General features: G+C 40.2%; 1 long non-coding RNA gene across 1 annotated transcript in view; it reads right to left on the bottom strand.

Moving 5' to 3' along the window:
- Window positions 1-22,246, bottom strand: part of LOC111552756 — a 246,961-nt gene that overhangs the window by 15,611 nt on the left and 209,104 nt on the right. The gene's annotated exons all lie outside the window — the stretch shown is intronic.

Here is a 22,246-nt window from a genome sequence, read left to right as displayed (position 1 = left end):
ATAACTGGGAAACAGGGTTCCCATGAACATTTCTTGCAATTTGGTATAAGGAGTTTCTCAGTTCCCTTGTTTTAAACAAATAGAATAAATTAGGAGCTATCTAAATATCTAAATATTGAAATGGAAGGTAACGACATGATTCTATGGCTCGCTCTTAGCACCTAATGAGTTGGTGGCTGCTGTCATTGCTTCCCATGGATGTTGACAGTGGCAAGCCACTTCTGAGAAAGACAACAGGGGTGCCTGTAGGAATCCCTGCCCTTTTGGTTCTAGCTGCTACTCCTGGCCAAAGCCCATCTGCAGCTCCCCTGTGGTCATGTTTTCTCAAGGACCTTCAGCAGCATCTTTGCTGAACAGCACAATGGCCATATTCATATTCCTGTCTCGAGTCTTACTCTCCCTGATAGTGTCATCTGATTAGGGGTGCTGCATTTCAGTGTACTTTAGTGGTATCAGAAGTCCTCGTTTATTCCTATCATGGCATGCAGTACTCCAGAGACATGAGGAGAAATTTGCAGGAATCCTTTTGTGAGAGAGAAAGACCAGTGGATGACCTATTTGCCCCATTTCACAGCTCCCGGCACCACAGGTGGTGCCACCAGCCAGAGAGCCTGATCTTGGCCTTCCAAATGACCCCATCATTGGAAGGAAGTCTCTGTACGTCTGCACACCATTATAGTGCTGGAGAAGAGGGTGGAAGGTTTCTCCCATCTCACTGACTTGCAGAAGTCAATTTGTAACTCAGAATTTGAACAAATGGATGAAAGAAGACACAAGGGAAATGCATCTTCAACCTTGTCTTGCTCTGTCGCCCAGGCTGGAGTGCAGTGGCAGCATCTCGGCTCACTGCAACCTCCACCTCCCGGGTTCGAGCGATTCTCCTGCCTCAGCCTCCCGAATAGCTGGGATTACAGGCACCCGCCACCGTGCCCAGTTAATATTTGTATTTTTAGTAGAGAAGGGGTTTCACCATGTTGGCCAGGTTGGTCTCGAACTCCTAACCTCAGGTGATCCGCCCACCTCAGCCTTCCAAAGTGCTGGGATTACAGGCATGAGCCACCACATGCAGCCTCCTCCCAGGCTTCTTTAGCATTGCATTATCATTCATTTGCATTGCCTGTTTCCATTAACTTGGTGTTTATTATACCTACTGCCTGTTTACTAGTTTTTCTGAATTCAGTGATTTTTTTCTCTTCTAAAAAATGCACCTTTCTTTTCTCCCTTGTAGAAGTTCTTAGCCTTATTCCATCATAGACATTTTTGATAATTTAATGAATGTTATGGACTGAAAGGCGCATTTCCCTTTCCTCTCCAGGACATTTACAGTCCCCTAAAATCACATCTGTGAATCCTCAAGATAAATGCTCAGATCCCATTTGAGAGACATAGGGTAAAGGAACTTGGGATTTTTTTCAAAGGGAGCACATAAAGCCAAAGAGTAATGGGACAAATACAATAAACTAACCAGGACAAGGCACTGTGTGCTCTGGTTCCAGGAATTCCATTGACTAACCAGTTGGTTACCCTGGGAAGGGGGAACTTTGAAGCCAGATGCAGCACTTGAAATGCTGATACAGGCTAAGAAGAAAGGGCATCTCTTCTTCTGCCAGGTAGTGGCATGATGGCCCAGGTGCTGGTCTGGCACCAGGAGGACTCGCCCTCCTGCCATCAGAGAGAGACCAACTTTCTCATCTTCTCCCAGCTGGTCTCCCTCATTTGCTTGTCAGAGGAGGGAAAAGAACAAAGTGTCCAAAGCAGCCCTAGGTCCAGGTCCAGGGAGCTGAGTTCTAATCTTCACTCCATCACTCATCTAGTGATTAAGGGCATTATCCACCTCTCCTGACTCTGGCAAAGAGATGATTTGACATCCATTTCTCTGACAATTCTATAGTCTCGGTCAACTCTGCAATTCTATTATTTTATGAATGCTATGCTTAACTATTACAAGTTCAATAGCTTAGTTGGTAGTATGTTTATGGATTCATGAGGCCTGCTTCCTGTTAGATATAAGATATATGTGAGATTAACAATAAGTTATGACAAACAGTGCACTTTAAGCCATTTACCTTGGATCTATTAATATATTTGATGTTTATACTTTTTGCATATATAACATGTGAAACACTTAAATCTCTGCCAGTGTTGCATTTTTTATCAAATAGATGTGATATCATAAACAAAGAGGAATGGAACTATAATAAAATCAATCTTTAATTCTTGAGGGAATAGAGGGTGCAAGGCTGGAGGGGGTGGTAATGTCTCGGTCATTCAAATGGCGAATCAACTAGAATTCATATATAAAGAAAAATAGCATATTTTTAGCCCCTGTCTTATAATATAATTCTTTTTAAAAATTAGGTATTGATTACTGGTTGATAAATCTCATTTTAACATGCACTTGAGTACACTTAGCCTCATATGCAGGGTTTGGGTAAAGTATGAAAATACAGCATTATATATGCGCTGTTACTTGTGAGCGTTCTTCATTAGTGTGAGATGGACCTACCCAATGCTACTGTAAAGATTGACTTCCGACCAGTTAGAGCAGTGGTAAGAAGGACAATTTGTCAGTGTCAAGCAGCCCTGTGCAGTGGAGTGTTCCATGCTGATGGAGGTTCTAAATCTGTGCTGTCCAACCTAGTAGCTTAGCATATGTGGTTACTGAGTACTTGAAATGTGGCCAGTATTTGTGAGGACTTACTACACTGGGCAAAGCCATCTACAAGGCCACCCCTGCTGCTGGCACCACTGTAAGAGGTCAGGCTGTGGCTCTGAATACAGCAATTCCATGAGGTATTTAACTCTCGTTAAAAGATAAGACATGCCTTGTATATTTTGTGTATCTAACCTGGGGCTTCACAGAGAGTTGAACTCACAATTGATCACCCAATCAATCACAGATCTAGTTTGAGGTCTGTTTTCTGATTTAGAAACTATAATAAGCACATCCATTGACTGCTAAAAAGCATCAGCGCTTGGCTTATGTGGACAGACTTCTCTTACATTTTCCTGGTGCTTTTGAGCCTTATTCAGTGAATCCCCAATATGCCTTTTTTTCTTTTTGAAAGGGATAAGATGGTCATTCCCATTTTCAAGGTACAGAAATGAAGATGAGTGTGAGTGTGACAACTGTGGACATATAAATGACAGTCAGTTCAAAGATCCGGGCTAATTCCCATTCTCACACTCACGCCCGAAGCACAAGCTAACACCCTCTGCGAGAGGGTTGAAAAGGGAGTATCGGTGTTCAATCAGTGAGGATGGCCTCTCTCCAGCACTTCATGTATAATGAGGAGAAACAAAAAAGGTAGAATAATTACAGTATCCAGGAATACGTGCCAAACTTCTAATGAAAAACAGAACATTCAGTGACATCAGTCGCATGCTGAGCCATCATAATGAACATGCCAAATCAATTATTTGAAAAAACAATCCATGGGCTGAATTGACAAGGTGTAGGCTGAAAGCAACCAAAAGGATGCATTCAGAGATGCTACAAGGAACTAACTTGATGTGTCCAAATGGTACCCATCTAGGTTTCTGGGCATCTTGCCAGATCTACACCTGCGGACTGGCAGATAGTCTCTGGGGAGAATTTGTTTATTTCTTACTTTGGAATGTCTTCATATTGAGCTGTGGTTGTATATTGGGAGTTAAACACAGTTACAGTTTTTCCACTGCTCCCTGTGGTTGGGAGATCTTTAGGAGTCAGACTATCTTAAAGAATGTTTTCTGATCATTTGAGCTGCCTAGCCTTCTGTGAGGCATTAGAGTAAGCACACAAAAAAAAATCTGTTGAAGAAGCAAATTTGGTGATCGCCCCAGCGTCTTATCCTAAGTCAGGTGGCAGGGCCTTGCCAGACATTTGCAACTGTTAATGCTAATAAGCATAGTAAAAGCATATATACCTTCTTAGCATTTGCAAATCAGGTTTTCAAATAAGAGGATTATAGCATTCTTTAACCATTCTCAAAGGAGCATTCCATGGGTTTGGGAGACAGCTTTGGAAAGTGTAATAATAGAAATGGAACCCTTGGAGTACTTTTGCAAATGTGAAAGTTTAGAGAGTTTTAGAGAGCATTTGGGATATGAATTAGGCTCCAAAGTTCAATGACATCTCAGGTTCAGAGACAGAGTCAGGCAATTTGGAGTTGTGTTGGTCTGTATGTTACTGGAGTGACTCATAAAATTGAGATCAATTCTTAAGATTCAATCGGATCTGATGATAGCCTCTTCTGGCTGCCCAATTAAGGCTTCACCCTGAAAAATTCCATCGGTTTTTCAGGACTTACTAAACTATTACTTCCAACTACCTATGGAACTTACACTTCATAGACGTAGAAATGATTGACATCATGTGGTTTGCTTAATTTACATGAATATCATAAATGAGAGAAAAGAGCAAAACACTAAAATGGAAGAAAACAATAGAGTTCAAATTATTTTAAATATGTGTACATATATAGGAGTCTAAAAAAACATACAAAAATATTAAAAACTGCTTAGAATCATTAAAACTGACATAGTTTGAAACATGCTTCATTCAAACACATTTTTGAAAATTCTCTGTACATTTTTATTCTAACTTTGTTTTAAAAAGGAAAAAAAAAATCCTGGAAACAGCCCCTGACTTTGTTTAGTTATCGAGTCTCAAGAAAAGATGAAGTCTTTATTTACCACTGAAAACAAACTCCCAAAAGTTTGATTTTGCTACAAGGAAGGTATCAATGATTATGATCGACCTTGATGTTCTTTGGTTCCTAGAGTGTCTAAATAAAATGTTTCTTTTTTTTTTTTTTTGCTGGAGATACTGGGAGTAAACCAATGAAATGTGGAAATTACAAAAAACCAAAAGACAGAACTCAGGACAGAACTAGGACCCAGGCAGAATAGCCAGGCAATGGCAGAGCACGGTGTGGGTACATGGCTAGCGTCCAGAGCAGAAACTCAGAATGGAGATGCTGTGGCAGCCTGGGCCTTCTCTGTGTCTCAAAGGGCAACCACACAAAAAACTGGAAAACCCCATTTTCTCCTTTGTCTTTTCTTTCCTAGATTCAAGAATAACAGAAAGCAAGGAAGCAGATGAAAAGAGAGCAGGGAGCTTTGAGGACAATGAGATTATTATGGTAATGACAACTTGGGAAAATATGAAATAATTAGTAGAGCAAACTCCTCTCCTCTGTGACAGCATGCCAGTTAAGGATGTCAGGAAAACCACACCCCTTTGCAAAGTTCCCTGCAATTCCTCCCCTCCCCCTACTTTTTAAAAAGTAAATTTTCTCAATTTAACAAGTTCTCTTTTAGGAAAAGTAACTCTGCTCCTCCTTCTGTTGTAGCTATGGACTACCTTAAGGAGAGAGATGTTTTGGGGTAATCTCAACCAGTCTAGCCAGCCAAAATGGAATTGGCATTTAATGGCCTGGTTGTATGTCATACCAGTTCATTAGGGTTTCCACAGTTCCAACTTACATCAAGAATGTCAATACCAAGACCACTCAATAGGAAGATCTTGTTTCCTGAAAATGAGCCTAGGAATCAAAAGGCATAAAGCCACCATAGAGAAAATTACCCCCATTGCTGAAAAAAATTAAGTTACTGCATAACTGGACATGTCAGAGGCATTCGAACCAGAGCGACTCCATTTTGAGTGAGGGCTAGGAAAATGAGGCTGGGACTTACTGAGCTGTATTCCCAGAAAGTTAGGCATTCCTAGCCTCTAGATATTTACAGTTAAGGGAACAGATTGATAATGTTTACTAAACAGACCCAGACTTGGGATTATCCTAATAGCCTGATATCTTGAGAGCAAAAGCATTCCTAATTTTGCTTGAAAGATAATAATATCGATTCTTATGAAAATTAAACCTTTATCAAAAACCTTTGTAGCAGAGCACATCTCCCCATAATCTTTTTTCATCATATATATATGTGTGTGTAGATATATGTGTGTGCATATATATGTGTGTGTGTATATATATGTGTGTGTGTATATATATGTGTGTGTGTATATATGTGTGTGTGTGTATATGTGTGTATATATATACACACAAGCATTGGACCTGGGGTGGACGTGATCCTCCTACTTTTGGAAGCACCCTACTCTGTCTATGGAGTAGCTGTCCTTTCACAACTTTACCTTCTTAATAAACTTTCCTTTGCTTTGCACTGTGGACTCGCCCTGAACTCTTTCTTGCAAGAGATCCAAGAACCCTCTCTTGGGGTCTGGATCAGGACCTTTTCTTGTAACAGACGTGTGTCTCTTGGTTTTAGATTAGTCACCCACTGCCAGGGAATTAGGAGATAGCTCTGGAGTTAGAATACTTTTACTGTACATATGAAATCTCCCCAGCTGAGCAATTTCTAAATCTCTAGTATCTAAAATGTGTACCCTGGGAACACTGAAAACACATTGGTTACATTTTGAGACCCCTGCTGCACTGGGCCTTATACACATTTGGTGAGAATCAGGCCGGGCCCTAGCCTAACAAAGTTATTGCCCTGCACCAGCATTGATGGTGGCCAAGAGCTACAACATTTTGCAGTTTTTCACTTTGAATCTTTTATGCCTTTGCCAGTGATATTATCTTTTGCTTCTTTTCCTCTCATGTTTATTTGAACACCAGTATATTTAGGCAGTTATTTAGAAGTCATACAAGAAAGATTCAGGTTAACTATGTTTGACAGAAATCTATAAGATAATCCCTGTATAAACGTGTCTAACAACTATTTGGTTTTGTTCACATCTGATTAAAACATAACAGGAAAAGTCACAGTTCGTAAAAACAACACAACAAAAATTCTTGGCAGAATGGTTGAGTTTTAGAGCTTTGTGAAAAAACTCCCTTCAGTGTCGGAATAAACACTGAAAAAGGAAGGCAGGGAGTCTAGAAAGAATGAATTCCCCTTCAGCCCTATAATTAGGATCCTTCCACCATGTGAGTGGCAAAAAGCATGGGGAATGTGGCATGTTTGGAAATGTAAAATATCACTCTGAGGTCTTATACTTCCCTCAGGGGAGAAGGTAGCTTCCAGAAGCTTAGGTGGCACAGATTAATTACAGGCTTTCATTGGGAAAGCAGAAAGAGAATGAAGGATCTTAGAAACTAAACGGGAATGTCAGAAGACCCTGAAAACTTCTCTAAGAGTAAGCAACTAGTTGAAAGACAGAAGGGCACGTAGAGAACATTCTGCTTCATAACTACGTTACCCTGACATCCCAAACAACAAAGTATGAGGGAGCCTAGGAAGCTCTGTACTCATGCTTAGCTGGACTCTTTGATAAAAGTTGAAGGAGATAGAAAGGAAAGTTGAATAGGAAGGAAAACTGGGAGGAGCTGGCGAGCAATGATAACATTTGAACACTAGTAAGCTAGGTACCTAAGTGTTTCTACATACTTAAAAGGATTGTCATAATATACAGCATAATATTATTTTGGTAAATACATAATGACACACTTCCATTCTATAAGTATATGTATATTCTATGATTTATATAAGCATTGAGGAAATTATTAAAGGATAAACACCAAGTGTTAACGTATGTTACTGAGTAAAGTGCGGGAAGTCAAAATGTTAATAACAATAGCAGAATGTGACAGGGAGGATGACCACAGTAAAGAGCGTGTATGAGATCATCCCATTCCTGAGTACATATCCATATCTACATCTATATAGACACACAAATACTGTGTCTTTATATCAGGATAAAGAGATGTGTGGAGGATCAGCATATTTGGCTGTCTACCTACTAACCACCCACCCACCTATCCCTACTCTAATTTGCTGAGAGTGGTCACCTCCACCTACAGAGCCTGAAAACGCAAAATACTTCCTTTTCCAGTCTCTCCTACAGTGAAAGCATAGACATGTGACTCAATTCTGGCCAGTAGAATCGGAGCAAAAGTATGGGAGGGCTTTAAGGAAGGTTGTCTTTTCTAAGAAAAAGGGAATACATGAAGAAAAGTCTGCTTTCCGGTAGTGGAAGCAACAGACGGTGCATGGATCAGCATCTGCCATCTTGGTACCACGAAAGCAGGCTGGGGGAAAGGTTCACATGCTGAAGATGGCATAGTAAAGAGATTGAGAGCCCTCAAGTCCTTAATGACTACGTAGAGCTGCTAAACTAACCAACTTTGAAGACTCTCAGGTTTGGATTTCCTGTTACAGAAGACATGAATGCTTTTGTTCTGTTTTGTTTTGTTTTGAGACGGAGTCTCGCTCTTTTGCCCAGGCTGGAGTGAAGTGGCGCAATCTCGGCTCAGTGCAACTGCCGTCCCCCAAGTTCAAGCGATTCTCCTGCCCCAGCCAAGTAGCTGGGATTACAGGCACAAGCCACCACACTAATGTTTGTATTTTTAGTAGAGATGGAGTTTTGCCATATTGGTCAGTCTGGTCTCGAATTCCTGACCTCAGGGGATCCATACCCCTCAGCCTCCCAAGGTGCTAGGATTACCACAGGCGTGAGCCACCACGCCTGGCCAGTGTTCTTCTTGTCCCATTGTTGGTCAGGTATTGCTTCTTCTAGTCAAAAGCACCCTAACAGATAGAGTAAACAACATGTTCAAGATGGTCATCTCATAGTGGATGAATTAGGAGGGAAGATGGGGTGAAAATCTCTACCTCTCTCTTATCTATTTATCTGTCCTATATAATTTGTTTACACTGGTGCTTTTCAAGCCTGGTTGTACATTAGAATCATCTGGTGAGGTTTTTAAAACCACCAAAGCCTGGACTATATCCCAGAATAATTAATCAATTAAATTAGCATCTCTAGGGTGGGCTCAGGCATTGGAATTTTAAAAGTGGTCTCCAAAAGATTTTGATGTACAGAGTTGAAATCCCTTGTTCCGTGTTATGCCTTCTCTATGTATTATAAAAATGCTCATGCGTGTATTTGTCATCTACTGCTACAAAATAAACTCTTGTATTAGTTTCATATTGCTGCATAACACATTAGCCCAAACTTGGAGACTTATAACACTCATTCATTAGTTCACAGTTCTATAGGTCAGAAATGTGGGCCGGCTGGACAAGGTTCCCAACTCAGGGTTGCACAAATCTATAATCAAGGTGTTAACTGAACTGTGCTCTTATCTGGAGGCCCTGGAGAAGAATCTGCTCACAACGGTCTCAGACTGTTGGTAGAATTCAGTTTCCTCTGATTGTAGGACTGAGGTCCCAGTTTTCTTGCTGGCAGTTGGCAAGGGCTGCTCTTACCATCTAGAGGCTGTTTTACTTCTTGTCATGTGGCCCTCTACATCTTTAAGACAGTAAGGCCATATGAAATCCTTCTTTTCTTTTTTTTTTTTTTTAAAGGAGTCTCACTCTGTTGCCCAGAGTGCCGTGGCATGATCTCTGCTCACTACAACCTCCATTCCCCTGGTTCAAGCAGTTCTCATGCTTCACGCTTCTGAGTAGCTGGGATTACAGGCACGTGCTATCTCACCCAGCAAATTTTTTGTATTTTAGTAGAGACTGGGTTTCACCATGTTGGCCAGGCTGGTCTTGAACTCCTGACCTCAAGTGATCCATCCACCCATCTTGGCCTCCCAAAGTGCTAGGATTACAGGTGTGAGCCACCATGCCCGGCCTCAAATCCCTCTTATTCTTCATATCTCTATGAGTTTTTATTCTGCTACCAGCCAGAGAAAACTTGTTGCTCTTAAGTGCTCACTTAAATATTTTATAAGATCACATAAGGATCCTATTAGAAGGTCAACGGACTTGGGGCTTTAATTATATTTGAAAAATCCCTTCACAGCAGTACCTAGATTAGTATTTAATTGAATAACCAGGCAATGGGAATCTTAGAAGGGCAATATTTAGGATTCTGTCTACCACAATACCCTCAAATTTGATGGCTGACAATAATAACCATTTATTTCCTTACAGTTCTATAAGTTAACCATTTGGCAGGGCTCCTTTGGGAGAGCTTAACTCTCCTCCACAGAGTGTCGACTAGGCTTACTTATGCATTTGCAGTCAATCCGTTAGTAGATTTGTCTGTGAGATTAGCTGTCCCAGATGGCCTCATATACCTTGGGTCTTGGCTAGGATATCTGGGACAGACGGATCTCTATTGTCAAATGGTCTCTTTCACTGTCTCCCTGTGATCTCTTAACCTCAAAGAGGCTGCCTAGACTTCTTTCAAAATGCAGTGTTCCAAGAGAATGAGAGAGGATGCTCCCAGGCGTCATTAACAAGAGGCTTGGAAATTGCACAAAATCACATCTGCCACCTCTTTTTGGTCAAAGCAAGTCACAAAGCCAGTCCAGATCAGAAAGTAGGGGAAATGGACTCCACTGCTTGATAGAGGAGCTGTAAAAAGTGTTTAGCTGTATATATCACAGTGAGTAATCAATATTTATGATGATATATTAACAAAGAGGTGTTTGAATGGTTTCAGAGGTGCAAAAAATCATGGGTAGATGGATTTGAGTTATTCTCAGCGACAACCCAACATAGTTCAGTTGGCTCTGACTGAGAAAATCCCAAGTGGTTAACTAAAATAGCATGTTAAGTTGTGACCGTTAGATGCCAGTTATTCAGATGGCCAAAAACAAACACAACAATCTGCTTCTACAAGTTTAACTTTTCAAACCTTAGAGTGGCTACAAAAAGCTTACAATTTTAGGTCCAGCACTTTAAAGAGCATTGTTTCTTTCTCAGAGGGATGTTTAATAAATGAGAATGAGAACATTTCTCTTTCCTAGTTTGAAAATAGTCTTGTTTGCAATTAAGAACATGGAAGATGTTTGAGACTTTGCACTTTACAGAAATGGCCAACAATTGAGCACGTTTAGCTTATACTAATCTCATGAGGGCACACTGTCTTCTAAAACTACACAACACCTTTAGACCATGTAAGCTGGGTAAAGTATATTTGTTTCCATCAGTAAGCAATAGAATTAAGGCAACCATACCTATGCTTGAACTTAAAGCCCCTTGTTCGTTGAAGTTTTCATTGTTACTTTTTGAAAATAACAAAAGCTTAGACATACATCAGATTTATCACCAGAGCAATCCATCTTCTACTTAACCATCAGAATAATCTTTCTAAAACAGCCTTGACCACTAAATCACTCACTGATTACTTAAAATGCTTCAGTCATCCCCTATAGCAAAAAGAATAAATAATACAATGCAACATCCTTAGTCTCATATAAGCCATGTTGGGAAGGGGTTTACTATCTCCCATCCTTTCCCTAAATCGGCTTAGAAAACAGGATTGTTTATTCAGTGATTTAGTTATTCATTCCTTCAAACAAGTATGCACTGAGGGCCTGTTATGGACCATATATAGTATTCTAGTAGCTGGAAATTTAAAAAATGATCAAAGTATTATTTCTCTCCACAATGGGGTCAAGACTTATTGGAAAGACAAAGATAAAATAATGAATGGCAACTCGAGTACATTTTGTATGATGACTATTCTTTAACCCAGATACCCTTTTGCAACTGTTCATTTATTTAAATGTACATTTACTGAGTGTGTACTGTTGAGCCTCATGAGAGCACCCAGAGAAATCAGTGGAAATGCCTTGAGCTTAAGTTTTCCACTTTAACTGGGCTTTGATGATGAATAAAGAAACAAAAATGGAAAACACAGAATAGGCCAGGACAGTTTATGTATCTTTTCTTAAGCAGGGCCAATCCATGCAGAGGAAGGGTCTCTGGTCTGGGTAATTACATAGCATGCTGGAAAGTACCGCAGCTCTGTCACCAATGAGAAAGCACCTGGCTCAAGAACAAGCCAGGTTGTATACATTGGTGGGGCTGTGAAATGAACCAGTTGTTCCCTGAAACCGGTGGTGGCAGACATGGCCTCTGGTCTTGGAAGGACAAAGGACAAACTCACATTCTCTAAAATCTGTCCCCCTTCTGCTTTCTCATGTTTGCTGCCCCTGGTTCTTGGGAAAGGGAGGGAGAAGCAGTAGAACTGGGTTAAAGGGATAAAGTAAATAAGCATTGCTCTGGGATCACATTGTTTATTTTTTTCCCATCATTTCCCATCACGTCAAGTGATCCCTGGGATAAGACTGAGTGAGAGCTTGGGAAATCTAGGTTGAGCATGCATTTCTGACATTCCACAGAACCCCACTCCACTCCCATTTGCCCTTGCACTGAAATGCTCCACTCATAAAAAAGGACAACGGAAAACAAAAAAGAGAAAGTCAACAAAACAAGGAGAGAGAAGATACAGGTTAAAAGAGGAAAGGAGAACAGCATGAGGGTGAAGACGGACAGATTCCCAGAAACAGCAAACTCTAAATCCCCTTCATGTGCCAGAGGCTCCAGTCAAACTAAGATTTCTCTTTCCTGCACATGCAATCAGGGTTTTTCAATCCCCAGCCATTTGCTTCTCCCGTTTCATTCTCTCCACTTAAAATGTGCTTCTGCCCATCACTGCTATATGTCTGAATATCCTCTCTGTCCTTTGAGGTCCAGGGCACACATAGCCACCTCCTCTATGGCAGTTCCTTTGATCTGTTGGCTGGAAGCAATCTGGCCCCTGAGAACTTTTTAGTCTTTATCCGAACTCCTCCCATGATCCTTAAGGCTTCTTACATTTCAATCAAATTACGTGCCTACGTGTTGTTTCCCATTCTTGACTGCAAGCCTATTGCTGGAAGACTCTCTAACTAACACACTTTTGTGATCCTCGATAGTGCCAAGCCTAATCCTGTACATAACAGACCCTCAAATAGCTCAAGGCCAGCGGACTGAAGGTTTTAGCTCAGTCCGGCCTCCCTGCCTCCCTCTCCACATGGCTTTCTCTGCCCCCAAGTGCCAGTAGCCTCACTCTCCTTTCTCTTTGGGACCTGGAATTGGTCATCACTCTCTGCTCTTACTGGATCCCAGAGAAAGCACTTCCCTTCTTGTTTCCCTACACCCCACTGACAGTTTTATAAATTCTCTATTAAACTCACTCAGGCTATCCTTATTTGCATGTGCTGTCAGTTTCTTGCTCAGATCCTAACTGACACAGAATATCGTCAATGGCAACAGTTACAGCTACTAGCTGTTGAACCACTTTATATACATTTTCCTCTTCTTTGTGTTTACAATAAACTAAGAGCTGGGTACTTTTAACCTAATTTTACTCTTGAGAGATTCAGTGAGGCTAAATAATTTATCCAAAGTTGCACAGCTTATAAAGTCTCAATTTAAACAGTACCTTCTCACAAAAGACCTTCCCTACTTAAAATAATCACTTCCTCCCTAGCCCTGCAGTCACTCTTTATCACCTTCATAAAACACTCATCATCATCAGATATTCTCTTATCTGTTGGTGTATTCGCTACTTGTCTTCTCCAACCAGAATGTGTGTTCTGCAGAAACAGGGCTCTCTTTCCTTCATGGCTTTATCCTCGTATTTGACGTTCAGGAAATATGTGTTGCATAAACAAGTGATTCTCCACCTTCAGTCCTGTGCTCTTCCCTCTACACCATGTCATCTGTCACAATAGCCTGGGATTATTTCCTTTCCATTTGCATCAACATCTTCAAACCCAGAGTAGAGATCAGTCAACTCTATCCATATCAAATTCATACCAACTCTTTGTACCAAATTGAGTCCCAAAATTGATTTTGATGCCTTAAAGGAAAATTAAAGAGCCAAGGAGTAGTGTGTGTGTGTGTGTGTGTATGTGTGTGTGTGTGTGTGTGTGTGTGTGTGTGTATGCATGTGTTTGTATAGGGGTGGGAGAGAGGCAGGGAAGAGAAGTGGGAGGAGGAGGAGAGAGAGGGAACAGGAGGAGACAGGGAAATTCTCCAAGGCTGCAGCTATACTGAGAGCTGTTTGTGGGCCTCTGATAAGGAGCAACAGGCCTGAGCACATGCAAAGCCTGGTGAATTGCTGTCTGAATTGCATTAAAGATTGTGGTCCTCTGGTAACTCACAGAGCAATGCAAACTCTTCAAAGACCTGTGCCTTAAAGAAACAACAAAGTATAACTAGTCATAATTTAATAATAAATAAATACATTTAATAAATAACCCTGCAAAAATGTAAAACCAAACAATTCACTATTTTGAAAAAAATTAAACAAGAATACCATAGGTAGTGCATATTCCGTAAACACTTTACAATCTATTCTGTTTCAGAATGAGTTTCACATTCTCTATTAAATTTACTGCTTGTAATTATACGATTTCACCTTTAAAATATGTTCACATTTCACAATTTCACATTTAAAATATTTTAAAATTTCAGTATAAAAGATTTCAAGTTCTTATAATCTTTAGTCATTTTCAAAACAATCAATTTTGGACATAAAAATTATTGTCCATTTCTTGTTCCATAAACTACTCTTTCTGTATAGAGCTGGTCCCTGCCTGCTGGATGTTTGTATGAACTCTTGTTCTGAGCTTTCTCTGTTTAGAAAGGACAGGATTAAGTTAAACTGTCATTTCACCATTGTCTATTCTCTGTTCCCCACTTCAAATTTCCCATGTACATCATTATGAGGGCATTCCCGGGAGTTTTCCAACAATCATAAGCTGTAGTTCTCCAGGCTGCAAGTCCTAAGGGGAGGGAAGGAAGCTTGCTCAGCACTCAGCAAATTAATGGCACTCAAAACTATAAGTCGTCTGGCTGGGTGTACTCAGGGCTTCCTCAAGAGGCTAAACAACTCCCTTCTATCATATTGTTTTCTTTCCATATAAAAGAAGTTCTGGCCTGTTGGCAGGCTCATAATTTTGATACTGTGTTAACTGGATAACAACAAGGACCTGTTGCTCCTTAAAAACTGCTTCTTAGAAGACTGGTACAGTGACTCATGTCTATAATCCCAACACTTTGGGAGGCTAAGGCAGGAAGATCACTTGAGGCCAGGAGTTCATGACCGGCCTGTGCAGCACGGCAAGACCCTGCTTCTACAAAAAAAATTTTTTAAAAATTAGCCGGTGTAGTGGCTCACACCTATAGTCTCAGCTACTTGGTTGGGAGGCTGAGGCAAGAGAATCACTTGAACCCAGAGGGTGGAGATTATCAGTGAGCTATCATCGTGTGACTGCACTCCAGCCTGGTGACAGAGCAAGACCCTGTCTAGGGAAACAACAGCAACAACAACAACAACAAACTGTTTCTGGATGAATATGCAAAGGGGGAAGTAAGCCCCTGAAATTAGCACAGACCAGAACAGGTGTTTGCAGGGAAACATCATAGTTTCAAACGAGAAAAATGTGACAGGAACAGACCTAAGCAACTCTGTCTGTTCATACATAGAGTGATGAAACCAATCGTTACTGAGGAAGGACCAATGGTTAAAGATGAACACCACACCTGTGTAAGTGATAAGGTGACTCTTTAGCAAACCTAGGTAATTTATATAAAGTGTTGTTTTTATTCTTGTCAAATCCTTATTTGTACTGTACCTAAAATCCTTGTATATTCCATAGAGATACTGTTCATCAGAAGTCCTTGAAACCTCTGCAGTGACCACGTTATCATCATTTTTGGAGAGGAAGAAACTCCACGCTGCAGATGTCCCAAAGATGGACCATGGCATCTATCCCTCACCCTGACAATGAGGATGCAACTCAAGAAGCGTCACATCCTGCTGAGGATAACTTGGCTTTTCAGGGAGTCTCTGGGCTGAGCCCATCTGTATCAGCAGGTTCATGGCTATGCTCAGATCTCCAGGGGTGGTTTTAAAAGGGGGGAGCCTCACAGAATCTGCATAAAAATGGTACCTGTCAAAGTGATTTGCCCTCTCTCGAAATAACATCACTTTGTGTGTGGGCCAATAAAACTTTAATTTTTTTCTTTAAAGGAAATAAACACAATAGTGTGTTTTGAACTGTCCTCTTACATTATCTTCCAAACAAATTCTAATCATGACCTTGAGATGAACACATTTTATGTCCCAGTTGTGGATCCAAGAAAAAGTTACCAAAGAATGGGGATGCAAAGAGTATTACATAGAACATCGAGCTCAATGAGTGTTTGTTTGTTTGTTTGTTTGTTTGTTGTTTTAATGCAGCATGGTGTAGGTTGATGTGCACAGGACTGGGGCTCAGGAGACTTGGAGCTAGTTTCATATTTGCCATGCAAGTTTACAGTTTCCGTTTCCCAAGAAACAAGAGGTTGCATCAACTAAGATAACATTTATTTCATGTCTTTGCTCTTGTGACAGTTTTTGCCAGTGGGTGAGAGGCTCCAAAGCCAGTGTGCCTGCAGTTGCATCATGATCTCTGCCACTTATTAACCGATACGCTGTATGAATTTGCCCTCTGCCAAAGACTAAACTACACTGTTTCCAAATCTGTTCAATGGAGTCAATAACCATATGCATCTCTCTCAGGGGACTTGTGAAGATTAAACTAGTGTTTAGGCAGCATTGGCACTAGTAAGCACCCTGCAGATATTAGCTATGATATTTTACTTATTATTTTGTCTTCATTGAGGAAAGCTAAACCAAAGCTCCTCATGGTGAGGGAGAAATTCAGGCAGAATGACTGTAAAAGTTAGCACACAGGCATGGGCTTGACTAGTAAGGTTTTTGAGTAGGGGCTTCCGTTTTCTAACACCTGAATGATGAAAACATGAATGTCCTTGAAATGCTGCACAGGCTTTCACAGATGCAACCTTCTTCCCAGGGAAGTCACTTCTTTCTGGATAAACAAGTCAGGCCCTATCCAGTGGCAGCCTTCCAAGTGAAGCCTCTTTTTTTGGTGTGATAGGAGTCTGAAATAAGCATTTCAATTAGATTCATTAAGACAGTTATTACTTGGTAATTGAATAGCAACAGATTGCAAAGGAACACTTATTGAGGTCTAATAAGTATGTAGGAGAGAAATCTTCTCCTTCTGTAATTCCATCAGCTACAAACCAGTGTAATTAGATTCTTACTAACACATTCAAATTGAAGGGAATGTTGAGGCATATAATTGGCACTTAGGAAGATACCTGTATTGTGTTAGGGTGCATTCCATTTACATACTTATTAAGTGTCAGTTTAAGCTGTTAAATAATTGAGACTACTGGACAGTAGTAGGTCAAGTAGTTAAGCAAGAATTAAATTCTTAAACATATTAATAAAGCAGGGTCAGATATAGCTTAAAATACAAAATGCAACTTTGTTGTGTCCATAACTTTGCCTCAATACACATACTATTTTGATGCTTCTCATGAACAAATTCAGGACTCTAAATTGATTTTCTCAAGTATAATAGGTACATTTACGTATTTACTCATTCATTCATTCAGTTGCAACTATCCTTTGAGAAACTACTATTTGAACAAAAAAAAGCAAGTTATTTGCCATCAATTTGATGATGGAGATAATGGTTCTATACGGAAAATCTATAATTGGTCTCACAAGCAAAGTGTGCTTGGGGAGCAAAACCACAAGAAACAAACAAATTATTTTCATATTATCTCTTTTAAGTGGGACACTATTCTCTCTAGAATTTCAATTTCCCACCAGTGATACAACGAGGTATTTGCACCTCCTAAATCAAAGTACAAGCTTCAACAATGGATCCTTATTTCTCATTATTTTCAATGCAAAAAGATTACCTGGTGCTAAGTGTATAGCAAGTTCAATTAAATACTTATAAAACCTCATATAACGTTTTGTAATTAAAATGTATGTAATTGTTGGAGAACATATCTTTAATTCAGCTACATTAATAAACAACCAAACTGTGGATAATCTAGTTTATCTTTCATTGAAACCAATCATGAGAAAATATAATTTCATTTTAAATACAAGAGTCTACCCAATCCAATCCCACAGAAAATTTATAGGAAAACACAGGAAAGCAAAAATTGCTGCATATATGTGGTTGTGGTGAATGATTCAGACTGCATTTGTAAGACAGAAGACTCACTCGATAGACGACTGGGGCAAAGTGCCACTTTTGTTACAAAAGCCCCCATAAGGCAAAGAAAAGCCAATCATTACTACCACGGCCGCTGCTACACTCACACCAAAAACTAGGACTGGATTATATCCATTTTTGATGTGCTTCTAATGAGCGAACCTTGCCAGAATGTGTACATGTTGCTAAAAGTCGTCATTGCAACATCTTTTTCTGTCCCCCACCCCCCCTTTTTTTTTTAGCTTCCTACTTATCTAGGAGAGGACAGAGAAGTAGAGAAAATGTCTTCTTTACTATTCTGGCACCATTTTGATTTTATTATCAGAGCCCTGATAATATCATCACCTTATATTTATAAATCCAACTCCTTATCTAGCAGACCAACCTCTCCTCCTCCCTCTTTGTCACAGATACCATTGTCTCCCTCGTCTTTCATGCCCACTATCATGGGCCTGCATCTGACTCTACCCTTTTTTCCCTGTCACTAAGAAATGGATGTCACTAAGCCTTGTCACTTTTCCCCTATAACATCTCTAAAGCTCCATCTCAGCTCTCTGTGTCTCTAAAACCTTTACCTATGTTTTATCCTGTGTGAAGACATAATACGAGCTTATGTGACAACAAGGGATTTATCTTAAACATAAGGCAGAATTTCCTGACCGTGAAACACTAGAAAAGGCTCCTGAGAGAGTCTGCTGCGACGTTTAAAAATGGGAGACTCACTTTGGACGGGAATCATTTTAAATTTTCCGAACTACTCATCTACTTACTTGGGATCATTCTTCTCTCCCAGATGCCACCCTCACACCCCAGTTCCTTCAGTTCTTATTCTTGCCTTCATTATTTCTCCCTCGACTAAGTACATGAATCTCTTTACTGCTGATACCTTAGAATTTCCTTACAGATTCTCATGAACATCTTGCTAAACAATCACTTCAATGACTATTGTAATAGAGGCTAACATGTATTAAGCTCTCACAATATGACAGGCCCTGTCATAAGTGTCATAAGCACTTTGCATACATTATCTCATTTAATTTCATAACAACCATGTAAGGCAGTTATTAGTATTATCCCGATTTTCCAGTTTGAGGAAATGAGACTTAGGTTAAACAACTGGTACAAGGTTATGTGGTTATTAAGGGTAAAACCTGGGTTTACACATAGAAAGTCTGACATCAGAGTCCCTCTCTTTTAACTTTCAGGGCACCAAGAAAGCTACTTTATTAAATTGCAGGTTTGTTTCCAATAGAGCAGATGTTTGCTGCTTACCTATCAAGTATTCATTCCCACTCTTTTTAAAAAAAAAAAAAAAAATTACCCAGAATTTTCATGGAAAAAAAAAAATCACTCATCCCCAAACTGTCCTGAGTACTTGTAAGAAACGAAACTTACTCAAAGCTCCAACCAGCCCTTGCTGGTTGAAGCCAAACACGACATTCCACTTCCTTGTCAGTTATAGCAGTGGGCATTGACGTGTCTGAGCCTTGCAATTCTTGCTTAGAATGCTGGGATTGAGGTGTTCTTTCCGTTGCCGAATGTGAAAAAGGAAACATGCCAACTGCTACTGGCATCTACCTATGACCACAAGAAGAACCAGTCTTGAGATAAAACTACTATATGCTCAGTCTGATTGCTAGGGAAATATTTATTTATATATATAAAAAGGCTACCATCCAGAAGGCAAAATAGAGACAATAAAAAAACTAGTCGAGTTGTTTCAAAGCCCACCTAACCTTTGCATTTCTTCTAATGTAGGCCAGTGAATCTCCTTTATTGCCTTAAGACAACTTGAGTTGGGCTATTTCAAGGGTGGAAATGCATCCCTGTTTGCCTAGGGCTGTCCAAGCCTACACACCTGCTGTTGTGGTGTAACCGTTAGTAGTGCTTTCTTGCACTCTCAAAGTGTCCTCGTCTGTATAATAAATACTACAGCCACCCTAGTTTTTGTGTAACTAGGAACAAGTCCTAATGAATGCATTCAATTCTTCATCTAGTTTGATTTCGTTTTTGGGCTTTTGGAGAATACCCTGCAACTTGATATGAAAAGATAAAAAAAAAAAAATTAACCCCCTGCCACTCTGATAAATGAGTCATGGTGAATTTGACACATCAAATTTCTGAACCCTTTTTACTTTTGCCCAGCTAAGAAAAGTTGTCTTCCTGCCCAAATGAAAAGATCATCTGAGAATCTGAGATTCAGTAAGTTCCCGACTGCTATAAGCCACACCTAAACTTAGCTGATCACTGCTCACAAGCATCTATGCCAGAAATCTAGAAGCATCTTATCCACGTTCATTTTGTCAGCAGGTGAACACTAGGCTGTTTCTTGCTGCTCTATAAACAGTCAAATGTATCCCTTAGAATAGAAACAACTATGCATCACTGAACATCATATTGATGTCCTCAGCACAGTACATCAATGCAGGCACCCTGGGAGCCAGACAGAAAAGGTGTTCTTGGCATCTGACTCAGAGCTGGAACGGTGTACTAAGTTAACTACAGAGTCCTGGTAGGAAAGCTAATTTTAGCAGGGAAAGAGAAAGAGAAAATGAGGAGAAAATAGTTCTAACAGAGACTAATAATTGAGAACCTTGGGATTTATTCTGAAATGCAGCACAGGGTTTAGGATGTGAGCTTTGGGAAAGAGAAAACATAATGATTACAAAGAAAAAATAAGGAAGACTAAAGTAATTTAATTACTCATGCACTTTCCATCCTTGAATGATTCCTTCCTCTCAAATTCTAAGAAAAGCTTTGAAAAGATGTACTTTTTTCTCCTGATCAAACCTCATCTCCTAACCTTTTATAAAACTTTAAAATGGCAATCATGGCAACTAATAAAGTACATGTAACAGGGTGTCCCGGCTGGGCAGAGAATGGAGCTCCATTATTTTGAGTGTACCCCTTTGCATGTAGTAATTGAATCTAGTAGGGGAAAACTTGAAACTCATTCAATGAGGCTAGTTGGTCTCAAGGTCCCCACAGATCTGCACCCAGTGGAAAGAGTCTGGAGTGGAGGATCAGATGCGGAACTGCTCTTAAAAGGGGATGGGAGTTCTGACCACAGCCTGGAGGACCTTACAATATTTGTCCCTAACTAGGGCTCCAGGAATCTGTGTTGCATAATAAGGTATTCCAAAACTTGATAAGTTAAAAGAAGGATCATTTTATATGGGTCAAGAATTGGCTGATTTCTTTGAACCATGTGGAGTTGACTGGGGTCCCTGGTATCCAAGTGGTGACTGGGCTGGGCTGAAGGGTACATGGGCTTCACTCCACATGTCTCAGGGCTCTTCCTCTCCATGGAGGCTCAGAGCCTCTCCACAAAGTTTCTCAAGCAGGGTACTAGTCAGACGCAGTGCTCAAAGAAGCCAAGGCAGTGGCTACCAGTCTTCTTAAAGGCTAGGCTTACATCTGACATAGATTCACTTGCACTATACTCTATTGATGAAACACTCACAGGCCAGCCCATATTCATGGGGAGAGCAAATAGCCCCGAACTCTCTTTGAAACCAATGAGAACAAAGATACAACATACCAGAATCTCTGGGACACATTTAAAGCAGTGTGTAGAGGGAAATTTATAGCACTAAATGCCCACAAGAGAAAGCTGGAAAGATCTAAAATTGACACTCTAATATCACAATTAAAAGAACTGGAGAGGCAAGAGCAAACACATTCAAAAGCTAGCAGAAGGCAAGAAATAACTAAGATCAGAGCAGAACTGAAGGAGATAGAGACACAAAAAACCCTCCAAAAAAATCAATGAATCCAGGAGTTGGTTTTTTGAAAAGATCAACAAAATTGACAGACCACTAGCAAGACTAATAAAGAAGAAAAGAGAGAGGAATCAAATAGACGCAATAAAAAATGATAAAGGGGTTATCACCACCGACCCCACAGAAATACAAACTACCATCAGAGAATACTATAAACACCTCTACACAAATCAACTAGAAAATCTAGAAGAAATGGATAATTTCCTGGACACTTACACTCTTCCAAGACTAAACCAGGAAGAAGTTGAATCCCTGAATAGACCAATAGCAGGCTCTGAAATTGAGGCAACAATTAATAGCCTACCCACCAAAAAAAGCCCAGGACCAGATGGATTCACAGCTGAATTCTACCAGAGGTACAAGAAGGAGCTGGTACCATTCCTTCTGAAACTATTCCAATCAATAGAAAAAGAGGGAATCCTCCCTAACTCATTTTATGAGGCCAACATCATCCTGATACCAAAGCCTGGCAGAGACACAACAAAAAAAGAGAATTTTAGACCAATCTCCCTGATGAACATCGATGCAAAAATCCTCAATAAAATACTGGCAAACCGGATTCAGCAGCACATCAAAAAGCTTATCCACCATGATCAAGTGGGCTTCATCCCTGGGATGCAAGGCTGGTTCAACATT

The sequence above is a fragment of the Piliocolobus tephrosceles genome, chromosome 6 (genome assembly GCF_002776525.5).
Source record: "Piliocolobus tephrosceles isolate RC106 chromosome 6, ASM277652v3, whole genome shotgun sequence".
Taxonomy (NCBI): domain Eukaryota; kingdom Metazoa; phylum Chordata; class Mammalia; order Primates; family Cercopithecidae; genus Piliocolobus; species Piliocolobus tephrosceles.
This window is presented reverse-complemented; position numbering and strand designations above follow the sequence as displayed.